Raw genomic sequence first — 15,553 nt, forward strand, 5'->3', positions numbered from 1 at the left:
GCTCAAGCTCCAACACAAGTCCAAGTCAACTTTCTAACAGAAACCATAAAAAATACTTGTTTGTACCACAGATACTGCAAAGTCTTACTATGTCCTTCTTACTCCTCCCCCTGCCTCCCTGGAATAGCAAAAAACAGACAGATCAAATGCAAAGGAATGCAGTGGTATTAAAGAGACCATTGCTCTTTCCAAATTTACTGTTTAAATGAAAATAAAAGAATTACCTAGAGACACAAAGCAGAATGTCCTCAGCTGCGTCTCCAGGGCTTGGACAGCAAGGCAAGGACACTGGGGACTTTTGGAAGCTCCTGATCACATTCTCAGGCCCTGAGGAAATTGTGGGCAGCCCTGGTACAGCTGGCATGGGCTGCAGCTGCCAAGGAGCTGCTGGCAGCTTGTGCCTGCAGGGTGAATGCCACCCTAAACCCAGAAGAGGACATGGGTAGTTTCTCCATAAAGGGGGTTTGGCCTCCAGTTATAGAGTTTCGTGCTTATGGCTTTTCTATGGGTGTTGGAAATAATGTCTTCACTTTGTATGTTAAATTTGTAAACATCTTTTGAAGTGGGTATTTGGCCATAAAATCCCATTTTGCATCCCTCGTGTCCAGAAGATTTTATTCTGTGATCACTTTCTCCTCTCCTGATTTGAGCCATTGAGACAGTTCAAACATGCTGTCATTGATGCCTGGTAAGAGGATTTGTGAAACAACCATAGCCTGATGTTAGGATTTCATTCCATCTCATAGTGCTTCTTCATGATGAACAAGGAGAAGCTGTGTTTCTTGTTACTTAGGTAACAGACAAAGGTGAGAGTGAAGGTGGTTTTGTGGTTTTTTTTTTTTTTTTTTTTTTTTTTTTTTTTTTTTTTGTTTGTTTGTTTCAGAGAGGGAAGGTAACTAGAGTTTTACTTAATTTCTGCAGAAGGCATATATAGCAGTACTACTCCAAGCTGCAGAGTAAAAGCAAAAGCATTCTCTTTTCTACATCTGTGAAACAGAGCTGAGGAACACAACACTGGGTAGGCTGCAGCAGAAGTGAAAGCAACATGGCATCAAAACTGTACAAAAGCATGAAGAGAACAGACAACCATCAGATGCACCTTTTCACACATCACCGATGTCATGCTTATAATCACGATTCCATTTATGTTTCCCATACTGCTGTAAGAGATTGTTCTCTTACATCATTGTCTCAAAGCTTGCTGAGAAGACAGATGAACAAGCCCAAGCAAGTCCCTGACCAGGATTGAGAAATCCTCTGTCTGGAGAATACAAATGGATTAGTCCTGGGCAAGGGTTGCAAAATCCTTTGTCTGAGGAACACAGATGAACAAGGCCAGGGGAAACGAGAGAGATAAACCACAGATTAATGGCTGGGAAGCAGTCTTTTGTGTGGGCTTATCTTGAGGAAGATGGCCGTCTCAGGGGGTGCTGCACATGACTCTTACTCAAACGCCCAGGAATGCCACACTGGCAGGAGAAGGATAAAAAAGGGGACCTACAATCATGTTGATGTTTCTAACATGAGAAGCCTCATGACCTGCCTCTCTCCCTCCTGGACTTGCTCTGCATTCTGCCTGCTTGTTGCCTAAGGCCAACCATGCTGCTGCTGCTCTCCCCCAAGAGGTGTCTGCCATCAGATCCCTTACTATGGAACGCCTGCATGCTGATGGATTCTCCTGGACCTGCTGCTTCCTCCTGAACTTAATCTGCTTCTTCTTCCTGGCAACTGCTTGCTGCCCAAGGCCGACCATGCTGCTCTCCCCCTGTTCTTTTGCCTCAGACCATTGGAACAGCGTGCAACAGGATGCTGCTGAATCCTGGTGGTGACTATTCCCGCTTTACACAATTTTTACTTCTTTCCTATCTTTTCTATCACCCACCTTCCCTTCCCCATCACCCTAATTCATAGCAGGTCACCAGCATCTCCTTTCCCATCTCCCTGATTAGTATTTGTAAAAACCAACATTTGAATGGTTTCTTCTTAATCTCACGCCAGGTATACATTTATCAAAGAACCTTCTCTCCCTCAGATAAATTGGAGCGAGACAATTGCAAAGAGCTGCATGACAGATGTCTGGGTGCTGTGCAGTCTTGGGGAAGGTAAGGCAGAAGCAGTGCAAGGTGCATGCCACAAGCAGGTGCACAATCCCATTTTCTCGTCCTTGTCAGCCTAACATACAATCCGTCTCTGAAAAAGGCATGCCTCTGGCTCCCTTAATAGCATTTGTCAAACAGGCCCTCATGACACCACTCTGCCCACCAGCATATTTGTTTTATTAGCTCTTTTTAACTCTCATTTGTTACATGTTTCCCAGTTCCCTGACTGAAACTGGGAAAGGCCACTGGCAGACTGAATCCTCACAGTCTTTTTAAATCACTCAGAGGACTCTTTCCAGATCTTCTATTCCACACTAATACAAGTTTTTCCTCTTAAGAGATTTCTGTCAATACGTATTAGGAAGAGACCAAAGTCTCTTTTGATGTGTCTGGCCATGTAAGATGCATCAACCTGTTCCTTTGGATCAAAAGTTATGGAGGATCAGATACTTAAATCTGGTGGTTCTGAAGTAAATTCATGCCTTGAATAGTCTGTTTGTTGTGTTTTTTTTTCTTTTTTTTTCGAGAAGGTAATTTAAGAGTGACACCTGTCACTCTTAAGTCCAAGGCGGTTGGAAGATATTAATATTCTCTTGAATTATTTAAAAGATATGACTAATGCTTCATGTACCATAAGACCGTTATCTGCAAAAATAACATCTGTGACAGTCATTGCTGGGCAGTTAGGGTTTCATCACTAGCATTTTTTGAAATTTCTGTGCAAAGGATTCCTCCAGGTCGTCATCTTTACTTCACTTTCTAAAGACCAACTTACAGACTCTGTCACGTTGTTTCATTTCAATCAGAGTGAATCAGACAAAGATGTGTGGGCTCCTTCCTGAATAAAATACCGTATTAAAAGATCAAAAGTATTTCAGAAAGATTTCTCACAAACTATTTTAAGAGTGCAGTGCGGATAAGTTAGACATTCTGGCATACTAAAAGTCCTGTCTCAAGAAGGCAGAAAAAGATCCTACAAATTTTTTGTTGAAGTTCATAAGAAGAGCAATATCTAACACTCAAGGGACTGAACTGAATGTGATCTGCCATACAGAAAAAAATCCCCATAGTTCATGTTGTACCTCTTCAGTGGCAGTGGTATTGTGGCCAGATAAATCTAAAATACAGTCTTCACTTGTATGCTAGCAGTAAAACATAACTGTAAGGAAATATAAAGTGCTTTATAAAGAACAAAAATAGAAATTTAAGTGCAATTATGCTACAGCATACTTGTCCCCTATGACATGTGTTTGATATCACATGAAGAATACTTAGTTATGGATAATATTCTAGTAATTATCTGGTGCTGTTTCAAGAAATAGTCCACAAAGGAGTTCGTTTTCCATTCCGCTGCTTCCAAGTAGAATGGCACCAACACAGCAAATCATGTATTCCTTTAAAAATTTATCTTCCTCAATGCCTAATGAAACAGATGTCATAGATGATGAACAAAAATATTTTGAAGAAAGCAGTTCTTCTCCCACTGCAGCAAGGATTGAGGAAGATTTCTATCACCTGTTGAAATCCTAGAGAGGCCCTGGCACTGATAAACCTCTTACTCACTCAACCCAATCAGAACCTAATTTTTAGGTCATTATGCTCCTCAGTTAAAGCAAGTAAGAACTGCAAGAAATTTAGAAAACTGAATGCAGATTATATGCTTGCATTGCATGTATACTTGCATTGAATATGTTATCAATAATTGTAAACTCAAGAGATCAAATGAAAACATAAATATGATGTGATAATTCTGACAAAAATAATTTTATTCACTTAATTTTTGTCAGTCCTTGCACTAAACATCTTTCAGCAAATGCAAAACAACAACAAGAACAATAAAAACCAACATACCCAGTCAGTCAGGTTTTAGAAGGAATGCATGAACACATGCCATGCATTTTAAAGATCGAGTCCTTTATTATTTGTTAATCTCAGTCTGAAAGCACGTGTAATATTTCTGTAACATTTATTTGTAAATCTTCCTTTCATTTTTTGTTTACTTCTATAATATTATTGAACGCAAAATTGAATTTGCCACAAAATTGAATTTTATTTCCATAATTGTGTGTATCAAGACAATGGCTTCCAGATTTCAGTTTAATTTCCTAAATAGTTTGTTTTACACTTCCTTGAACCATTAAAACATACTGTAAAATAGTCCTATGGTTAGTTCATCAACAAAGTGTTAGCTGGTAGCTTCACAGAGAAGTAGCTATATACCTAATAATTGTTACTGATAGAAAGAAAATGAACAGTTCTTGCAAAATAGGGAGCTTGCAAACAGGAGGGGAATCAACTCTTTGAAAGGGTTGATAACTGCAGAAGGGGAAAATGGTTTTAAGCTGAGGGAGGGAAGATTTAGGTTGAATGTCAGGGGGAAATTCTTTACAGAAAGTGGTGAGGTGCTGGAACAGGCTGCCCAGTGAGGCTGTGGATGCCCCGTCCCTGGAGGTGTTCAAGGCCAGGTTGGATGGGGCCCTGGGCAGCCTGGTCTGGTATTAAGTGGGGAGGTTGGTGGCCCTGCCTGTGGCAGGGGGGTTGGAGATTCATGGTCCTTGAGGTCCCTTTCAATCCTGGCCATTCTGAGATTCTGTGATTCTGTGAAAATACATTCCCCCTCCCCCCATGCCCCTCCCCCACCCTCCCCCCCCCCCCCCGATACTAATTATATTTCTATAGATTTTCTAAAAATTTATTTTTCATAACAGTACTACCCTAAATATTTTCATTTCTGTCTTGATTAAATCCTGACGTGTTGCAGGTAGCCACTGCATAAGCATTGGAATACTGTGGAAATGGGAACTGTTACATTGCTTCACTTCTGTCTAAAGATACAGTTGGAACTTTTGATCGTGCATGCTGGTAAAGCCTGGGCTGGGAAGATTAATAATAATTTCTATTGACACTTTCTAAAACATTCTGAGAGACATGACCTTGTAAGGACTGACTAGCTTTGTGGGGTTGCTGCTATGTCAATCATAGAAGTAAAAATATTTGAACATTTTGGGAGTCAATAATTCAGTAAGGAGCCCAGATATGATAAGTACAACTTGAACAGTTGCAGCATGTTTTCCTAGGTCGGTGGTTAGATATGTTTGATAGAGCAGATTGCTACAGACCAGCTGGGGGCAGGCGCAGAGAGAATTGAGCATTGGTCATCTCAATACCTAGAGTTGTGCTACCATTCATCAGAGATTTTTTACGTACAAGCATCTGTAGTAAACAGATCTGGGTATATCAAATATTTTACAAATGACAAGTTCTGATCCAGGTGCATAAGTTCTGATCTTGTTTTCTGCCATCCTTTCAGATAAGAAAGCAATTTATATCCACTTATATTCTAAAGAAGAGGTTTTAATGCACATTTTTTAGTTAGGCTGTTGTGGCAACAGCTTTTAAAATGAAACGCAAAGATGTAAAAATATGAACTATTGCTTTATCAATCTTTACAAGAATCTGGAACCCAGTGAAGAAGAAGTTTACACCTGCAATCATGTACTGCATCTGTTGTTCAACACCAAAATAACATAGGGAGTTCTCATCTGTCACTATTAAAAGGAAATAAAACAGCACTATTAAATATAAGCTCACCATAAGAATTTTAAACAGTTTGACACATTTTTATATTAAAAAAAAAAACACTTACAAGCTATTTTTCAAGTGATTAAAATTGATTAATTCACCACTAAAAAGACTATTTGCATAATTTTGGGGATATATAATTAACACAGTGATTTGTATGAACGCTTTAGTCTTGAAAGACTTTCTAAAGTTTCTCCATTCAAATCAAACTATTTTTGTATTCATAACCAGTAGGGCAAAATGAAATATATATGGCTTGTTCCTTGTACTGTCCATAGTCATGTTGTGGAGAATAAGAGCACATTCTGAGGCTGTTCAAATGAACCATTGGTGATGGAAACACTTTGTCTGAGTGTTCTGACAGGTACATAATATGGTATATTGCTCCTCCACCTTAATTATATATTATTAAGGTGGAAGAATTCCAGTGGCAATTAGAGCTTTACTGGGTTTTACAACAGATGACTGCTGCTAATGCCTGATCACTACTGACAGAAAGCCCAGTATTTTTTAGCCACTGAGATCAGAATTGAAGAATCAGACTTACTTGTTTAGAAAGCATGAATGTCAAAATGCAAAAGCAAAAGGACATCAAATACTAGTGTATGCATGATAAGAGCAACACATAGTTTTCTCCTATTATTTCTGAACAGGAAAAAGAAATGCAGAATTTGTAACTTTCTGTTACCCATTGAATCCTTTTAAGAGAATCTGGTGTTAGAGCCCCTATGATCCCAATGAAACAAGACAAACCAGTAACAGAAACAGAACACCTCCATTGTTTATTTAATATTTGGCTGATGTGAAGTTCACACACTGATTTTGAAAAAAAAAAAAATAAATAATGAAAATTTCTCAGATATGTATCAATAAAAAGAGCAGTAAAGGATTCACAGTCCAGTACAGAATTAAATTGGCTGTCCCTGACCTTTGGAAATACCAAAAGAATGGCAGAAAAAATATATATGTGGTGGGAACAGACTGGTATGATTCTACTGCCGCTAAAAATTTGTTTTTAGCCAAAAATGTTAGTTCTTTGGTGAGATTTTATCAAGAAAATCCAGCTGCTTCAGTTTAACATCTAGCTTACTTTTCATTCCCAGAAAATATTGAAACCTTCTCCATATTTTGGAGAAGTCTACTATCATTACGTTAGATGATTTGTCAGCAGTACAATTCACTTCCTTTTTTATTAAAAAAAAAAAAAAAAACAACAAACAGACTCCCATACTTGATTTCAAAGATTTCTTTTACAAATTATTTATAAAATGAGGTAAATTTTCTCTTTCATTTCCTCCTAGAAAACATAGCATTCTCAAATTTGATCTTTTGTCTTGCAGATTTTCAAACTTCTCCTAAAACCTGTACAATGTACAATTGATTGTGCCATTGAGCTTGAAATGAATCTAGACTGTTCTTGATATTTTTATTTAACTATTCTGTCTCAAAGTCTTTATTAAAAATTCTTACAATTTATCATTTCTTTTCCTTAGCTCCATCTGACCAAAAGAATACTGAAGGAACATATTCCCCCAGCATTTCTCATGGAACTATCCCATTCTGCTCTAGCAGTTTGAATAGATTGCAGTGAATGAAGACTAGAAGAGACTGGCAAGTAATTCTGCCTGACTCTACAAACTTACTTCATCTGACTCTAAGGAGTTTTAATCTTATTTATTTGGGAGATCTCATACTAGAGGCAGCTGATATCTGTAAAGAACTAATCTCCGTTAGTCCCATGGAAGCCCTCTACTACCCAGAATGATCTATTTCTTAGCTGAACGAGAAACAGGTGGATTACCTTATCCATGGGTTGATGAATAAAAAGGTTGCTTTTGTCTTGCAAGAGTCATCAGAGATAAATAGTGCAATTTCTATAGACATGTTTGCTTAGGCAGAAGGTGATTAGCAAAACACAAAATATCTTTTCTTATGTCAGTAGTTAGCCTAAGTTTTCGTGTTCTTGGTAGCAAAAGGGATGCCAGAATACATTAATTTCATGCAGTTCATTCGGTTTTCATAAGGAAACTCCTGCTGCAGTTGTTCACCAAATACAAGCAACATCAGATGCATGTCTTTCTTCCCTTGTGAGTCTCCAGGTACTATTTCTTACTACAGATACACTTCAACTGAGGCATCAGTTAGTTGGGTAATAACAGTGCATCAGGGCTGAATACTAACAGCTTCTCTCTGGATGAGTACAGTGCCAGGTGAGAATTGACAGCTTCACTGCATATGCCTTTGTGGTTACAGTGTTCTCACAGAGACACTATAGTTTCTTTAGTTCCTGTGGAACCTCCAGTAACACTGGGAAACATGATGATGCATATAACTAAGGGCCAAAATCACAAGCCACAAAATACTGGTTCTTCCAATTTCCGTCTTTGTCCCTTTCTCTCCCCAAAAAATATGGATCCAGTAATCCATCTGCCCTTTGAAACCTCCACTATCTTCTCATGCCTACCTGCTTTCAGCTGTTTTGATAACTTGCCTAATTTATGAGACAGTTGCATTAGTATTTCCACTCTTCATTTTAGCAATTCAGCACAGTCACTTCAGTGCTCACCATCAAATCTCCTTGAAGAACAAAACTGTGAGCACGAGGTATGGATGACTCTGTGGTTCAAATTTGAGTCTAAATAAAAGGGATGGGCAATAATCAAATGAAAATCTACCCAAGAAGGAATGATTTCGCATTCTGAATCAAGTTCTGGAGCGCAGATGGTCAGTGAGGGGAAATAGAAAAAAAAAGAAGAAAAAAAAAAACAGCATAGAAAAAGATTACTATAGCACATCTAGTCAGTTGTACTGAGCAATGGCCATCTTTCATCACAAAGAGTTAAATACAGTCTAACAGCATAACACTCTGCATATCAAGACCAAAGGGACCTATGAACCTATTCCTACTTTCCCTGTAAGGAGCTGAAATGCACCATTATTAAACTGTAATGTGGATGAGTAGTGCTATTAGTATACCCATGTGACAATTTAGTGCCATCATACACTTGCTTGGAAAGAGGGAAAAAAAGCTTTCATGAGAATTGTGATAAATAAAAATATTCCATTAAATAACAGTTGTGTGGCTTTGTGCTGCATTTAAAGCCTTCTCTAGGGACTGCAGATCCCTAAGAATATAAGTTACTCATGACTCAAAGCATTCATATGACTCTGAGTGTACTGATATTGACAAGGTTTCTATTATAAGTTTTATTAATTATTTTAGTAATTAGATGGTCGCAGAAATTGCTGAAGATTTCATTTTATCGTTCACTTCACCAAGATAAAATGAGTTCATGAGTTGATTTAGTTCTGATGAATTTATTCTTAAAATAAAATTAAAAACATAAAAATAGTATGCTTTCTCTCTGTGCTTTAGATATGCACAGAATGTTTTTGTGAAACTCTCTAGGGATATTTGAGAACTGAATATAAACAATTCTATAAACAGTCTTTGGTGGTTAGAATTGAAGTGAAATTCTTGAATTTAGGTGTGGTGTTTTTTGTTTTTTGTTTTTAATTGTAACTATTAATCCAACTAAAATGGAAGTTAAATGTTACTGGGACTTCAAAGGAAAATTTGAAGACAAAGGATTTGTTTAGAGCTGCCTGCTGTCAGGTCACCGTTGACCGTTAGCTACTAGCTCTAACTGAAATTCACTCTTACCCTCAAGGGATTTCATTGTTACCCTCGTATTGCTCCAAACTTAAACCCAGAAGTGTTTGCTTCGCATTGCTTTAAATAATTGAGTTTCACCATCTTGCAACAGAGCCCTCGTTTTTGTACCTGACATCAGAGAATGGGAGAGCAGTACAGAGGGAACAGACACTGGAATCTTTCATTTCTAGAAACAGAAAGAATCCTGCAAACTTTCATCATAAAAAATCAAATGCAACCCTAAAATGTGCTCTTTGGATGAGATTTCTAAACCTCACTATGGACGAGGACAATCTATGAAAATTAAGCCGAGAGATCTGAGAAAGGAGGAATTGCAAGGTACCAGGCTGATCCTAAAACAATGTCATCCACATATTCTGGAATAGACCATATTCTTGTATTTATTGTCTAGTTTTTGCACTCATTCCCTGGAGAAGGAAAAAAATTGTATCCTTATACATATTACGTGCAAGAGAATGTAACAGGTAGTTGTAGATGCTTTCTCCCAAATGTTTCTCCCTAGCTAGGGGCAATACTACTCTCTAACTGCTAGCAGATCAATCCATTTAAAATGGCTTTCACCAATGTTCACTTTACCCTAACGGAAGTTAGTTGCAGATGAAGAGGAATACACTTTCTCTGACCTCATTAAACTGTAGAGCACATCATCAAACTGTATTCCACAAGCAGACTTCTGTGAATTTAAAGAAAGACTTCAAAGAAGTTAAAAATCATTTATTTCAATGTAACAGGATTGGCATCACAATTTCTAATCATTAGAGAAAGTAAAGGAGCAGTACCATCACATATACTTCACAGCACTTATTGCTGGGAAAGCTTCCAGAAAGGAGTAGATAAACACAATTTCTTAAGTTATTGAAGTCAGGTTGTAATGAAGAGCAGTTTTAGAAAACAGTGGAGACTTCAAGGAATGTGATAACAGGGAAAAATGGGCATTCACATTGGAGGGAACTTGCTCTATCCCCTGCATCTGCATGTCTATTAGAGAAAATTATTTGAAAGTTGTTTACTATGGGCACCCTATGTCCAGAGGTTCAGTGAACACTAGCTAGGAAAAATGGGTTAAAGCTTGTTAGGGTTGATGAAAAGCAAAACGTTTACAGTGCCTCAAATACCATATCGGTGTCCAAATGACATTTCCAAAGTCAATCCTTTTGCATCCTTAATTAGACAACAAATTATATTTCCACTGTGCTTTTCTTATGATATTTTTAGATTCTCTAGTCAAAGAAAATAACAGCTTGAGAAAGAAGAAATTCATTTTTCATGTGTTAGTGACTACCAGATGTTCAGTTCTAAGCAGCTAGAAAAGCAATGACTGACATGAAAAAAAAATCTATAGAACTTGAAGCACCCTAATTTCTCATGTTCTCCATGGTGTGACTACACCACAAGGAGAATTCTCTGATATAGTTCTCAAGCAAAAAAGAATATAAAATCACTTTTGTAGCCTTCACTAAACATATTAGATATGTATTTGAGTCGGTGAACTTGAAAAGAGTAAATATTTTGGATTGTTTTCTGAATAAGCAGTCAAGTGAAGCACATATAAAATAGAGAATTTTTTTTGTTTTCTTCTCCCAGCAATATCAAAAATACATTATTTTTCTATTTCCTGTCCAGATAAAGTTCGATCTATTATTTTTCATTAATAGCTGAATTATCTAGTCCACTAGAATCTTGTCTTTATGTTCCAGTGAATAGAAATAGTCCAAGGAAAAGGTAAAATATGAAAAAGAGATTGAGTATTTTGTTATGAATGGAATAAATCTCTCTGTTATGTCTTTTCAGTACTCTAAACGGAATGTTTTAGCACTAAACCTTTCTTCCAGATTAAATCAAAATTCTTCATATTTTCCATTTGCTGCTCAAGATTGGCAGTAAAAGCAAGGATATGTAGCCCGGAAAGAATACAGGGATACCTTCCAGATGTACAGATCAGGATCAGGAAAGCTATATTACACAAGGCCAAGATGTTCAAGGCCTGTTTGGACAACCTGATTTAGTGTCTGATTTAGTAATTGGCAACTGTTCACAGAAAGAGGTATGGAACAGGGGTAGTTTAAGATCCCTTCCATCCTGAGCCATTCTGTGATGGTTCTGTGATATTGAAGATATGTTAGACTTGAGTAAATTACTGTATTTTTTGGTCATGCTGGATAAAAAATCGTGTAATTCAGCTGATCCTCCTACATGCCGACTCATTTCACAGTGAGCTGGTATGAGAGGTTCATTGGAGGAGATAGAGTTTGGACAAAGTAGTCATCACCAGTCATCAGCAACTGCTGAATGTCCCACGTACAGACCAGAGAATATAGGAGGTGGATTCCTAGATCCCTGTCACAGTTTTGCAGCATAATTTCTGGCTGAGCCATTTGCAAAAGATCAGACTTTATTAAACATATTCAGAGATCCATAGTGAACAGGAAATCTAGGAAAAACAGGCATGGTCTATTTGCTTTCACTATTTTGAGCCAAAGTAACAAAGTGCAACTTATAGAGATAAGGAGGATCAGTTTCATGGAGTCCTTGCAGATAGTCTTTGTTAGTTCTGTAACAGTAGCAATTGCCTAAATATAAAAAGCAGTGTCCTTTGACTTTCTAGTTCGAATAGGAATCAGGACAGAAGAAAACCAACAGAAACCTAAGAAGAGTTTGCTCTCCCCAGCAATCATACATTGTAAAAATAAGCACTAGTATATGTTCTGAACAGCTTTCCAAGTCTAACTATGGAATTAACCACAAACTGCCAAATTCTGACGAAAACTGAAAATCTTTAAGAGATGCATGGCAACTCTCTTTCCAGTTGCGTACTAATTTGGGGATTTGTGTAATACCAGCACACATAGAAGACATAGAAGACAGCCTAAAATTTTTCCTGCTCATCAATTGTCCCTATCATAGATAGTGGTGTGACCCAGATTAATACCATGCCTGCCATGTTTTATTGATGTCTGTTCCCAGCATAGTTCAGGTCTGCTGAAAAGGTTGTAAGAAGCCTGTCCACATCTGTTTTCCTTAATTGCTGAGTCACAGAAATTGTCTTCAGTCTGGTCCTGGAGTTTACACAGCCCTAGTGGATGATCAGCCTCAGACTCTACCTACCTCAAAAAAGTGGCATCAATTTGGGGATTAACTAATACCAAATAGCCAAGAATTATTTTTCTTCTCTCCTACTTTTCTTGATGATCTTTTTGCTTCTAATGCATTAAATAAATAATTTTCACATTATAGAATATGTTGTACGTGTCAACATTAATTTTGTTTGATTGTCAGTTGTTATATTCTAATATTCATGTATCAATCCTTCTCATGAACAATTTATGTTAAGTCAAACTAAACAAAATACAAAGTAGAATAGATGCAAATCTTGAAAAGTACACGCAAATGCCAAATGAGAGACCTATAGAATAATACATCTCTTAGGAAACTCCCTTAAATTTAAATATATATATAAAAAAGGAAAAATAATTAACTAATGGCACACAACAGAGAATTTGATTATCCCATTATAATGATTCCCCCAGGCATTCCCATCAGTTTTTAATCCAAGATATAAATAGCATCTCAGTGAATGCTTACAACTGGGTTTCATACTCATTTTCTATCTTATCACTGTGAGGATATTAAGGGGTGCATTCCAGACAATGTCCATCATATCCTTCTGCAAAAAGAGCAGAATTTCAGAGTTCTGAACAATAGGCTTTATGGAAAAAAAAATAAATAAGAAAGTGTCTTTCTCCCTTCTCTTTTCTCCTTTCTCCTTTCTCCTTTCTCCTTTCTCCTTTCTTCCCCTTTCCCCTTTCCCCTTTCCCCTTTTCCCTTTTCCCTTTCCCCTTTCTCCTCTCCTCTCCTCTCCTCTCCTCTCCTCTCCTCTCCTCTCCTCTCCTCTCCTCTCCTCTCCTCTCCTCTCCTCTCCTTTTTTTTTTAATTTTTTTTTTAACAAATCATAAAATAGAAGGAGATGCTTTATGGAAAATCTCACACTTTTCATATGCATAGTGTAAAAAAAAAATGTTTCTACCTCTGAATCATATTTATGAGAACACCAGAACACTAATAATAAACATCATGTTTCCATTAGTGTTTATATTTTGTACCCAGATTACAGAAGACTGTTGTGTGACAGCTGGAAAGAATATAGATTAAAAATGTGTTAAGCTGTAACTCACCAGGCTGTCTACGAGTTTGGGGAATTCTTGAATCAAGAAAATTTAGTGAGATTTCTCACAGTTAAAAAATATTCAGAAAGAGGTTTTTAAGGCTTTTAACAATTGAAAGGAATAAGAAAATATTTCACTAGAGAAGCAGATTTTTGGGAGGATTTTATAGAGATAATCTGTTGTAGTACTTTTCCACCCTCACATTCGGTGTTTTCAATTTTAATAACAAGATAAGGCAACCATAAATAAATTCTGGGAAGTCATCATAACAAACTGGAACTCTTTAGAGGCACAGCTCACTGATCAAACTTGACATATCCTAATTAATATACAGTCTCAGAAGCTTTCAGAGACAATGTTTGACAGGGTCCAGTGGACCTGTTATCTTTTCTCAAGTTGCATCTCATGCGTGGTGATACGAAAGGTAGCCCTGTTAACTTTCTTGAAGTTGCTTCTTTCAGTGAAGATGGAAGGAAATAGTACTTCTGAATTCTTCTGAATCTAGCATAGTTTTCTGTTAGAACAGAAGACCACTCAGAAATAAATCCCCTATACAGCTGGTTCTTTATATTCTTAGCTACACGTAACTCTGAGCTTTTATGATTAATAAAAACTGTAGTGTGGAAGACATGCAACAGTTCATCTTAATTTATGTCCCTTATAGTTTGATTTTCATGGGTGGTTCTCAAAGTTATGTGACATGAGATAACATTACTGACTTCCATTTTTAGGTATGAGATACACAGAGAGGAATATATAATTACAAGCAGTTACTAAACAGTTATATTTGGAACACAAAACAGATTTCTTGGGTCTCATGCCATCACACTATTTCTGAAAAATGTTTTATCAGCCCTAGTTCAGATTATCAACTAAGAACTATAAGCAATTGATGTCTCATGGCAGAGTTAAGCTTGTCACAGGATCGATTCTACTCACAATTTCCAAGTCTATTTTTCCTCAAAGCACATGCTTACTTTTCTGAACAATTTTAAATTAAAAAAAAAATCCAAAAATTCAGAATATAAATTTAAATAATCACAGGAGAAACATAATTTCCTATTGCAAAGACATCCACATAGCGTCAGTTATTCTTTTTCTATTCTTACAATGCACCAGATGTTAATTTGGCTCACAGCCCCTTGCATACAGCCCTTTTGCTACTTTAATCAAGTGATTAAGAGAGCTGTTATTTCATTAGTGCATCTTTTTACTGATCATTGCAACACATTAGTCATAGATAAATGGGTACCAGTGGTTTTCTCCAAAAATTATTTGTTATAATATAATATAATATGTTATAACAAATAATAATGTTTTTCATCCTGCAAAACTGTCATTTTTAAAGAACTATATGGATTCATATTTCTTCCATCTCTGTATAAAAGATCTTTAATTGTAGGAAAAGATAAAAAGAAAGAAGGAATGAAAAGGAAACAAGGAAAGAAAGGAAGGAAGAGAAAGAAGAAAAGAAAAAAACAAGGAAAGGAAGAAAGAAAGAGAAGAAAAAAAGTGAAGAAAAAAAAATGATGCAGATGAATACTTGAGCTTCTTGATTCAAAGGAAAGTTTTATTGCTAATAATTAGCCAGAGACCTCCTCTATTACTTGAAAAAATTACTTTCCTGCCCCCCAAAAAACCCACTATGCTACTATCAGTTTCCACAGTTTGCTGGCCTGTATATGCAAATGACTAAAGTGAATGAATTTGAACAGCAAACACTGCAATGGATTCTAGTAAGAAATGTACTTCCTAGTGTAATCTAAAGTTTAGAAGGCCTAAGGCAATGCTATTAATGACCAGAATTGTAGTATTTGTATTAACAGTCACCCAATTTTTGAGTTATGTGTGAAAAACTTCAGAAGTTACCACACAGATAATATAAAAACAAATTACACGTAGCTTAATCATTTAGTGAGAAAAGTCAGAAATCTGTGAAATCCATTCTATATCCCAAGACATCTTTAGCTTCATAGTACGTGAATGTAGTTAAGAATATAATGGCTGAAAAACTGCATTCTGATATTCTGTTT

The 15,553-nt window shown here is 36.7% G+C and overlaps 1 protein-coding gene across 3 annotated transcripts in view; it reads right to left on the bottom strand.

The window, feature by feature from the left end:
* TRDN (triadin) overlaps positions 1-341 on the bottom strand; it is a 207,337-nt gene extending 206,996 nt beyond the window's left edge. Inside the window, exon 1 of one of the 3 annotated variants that reach the window (XM_052677499.1) lies at positions 225-341. The gene's annotated coding sequence lies outside the window, so the exon portion shown is untranslated. The remainder of the gene's footprint in view (positions 1-224) is intronic. The other 2 variants (XM_052677491.1, XM_052677507.1) reach the window with 2 other exon arrangements.
* Between the last annotated feature and the right edge of the window lie 15,212 nt (positions 342-15,553).

The sequence above is a fragment of the Tympanuchus pallidicinctus genome, unplaced genomic scaffold (genome assembly GCF_026119805.1).
Source record: "Tympanuchus pallidicinctus isolate F22 unplaced genomic scaffold, pur_lepc_1.0 scaffold1, whole genome shotgun sequence".
Classification (NCBI taxonomy): domain Eukaryota; kingdom Metazoa; phylum Chordata; class Aves; order Galliformes; family Phasianidae; genus Tympanuchus; species Tympanuchus pallidicinctus.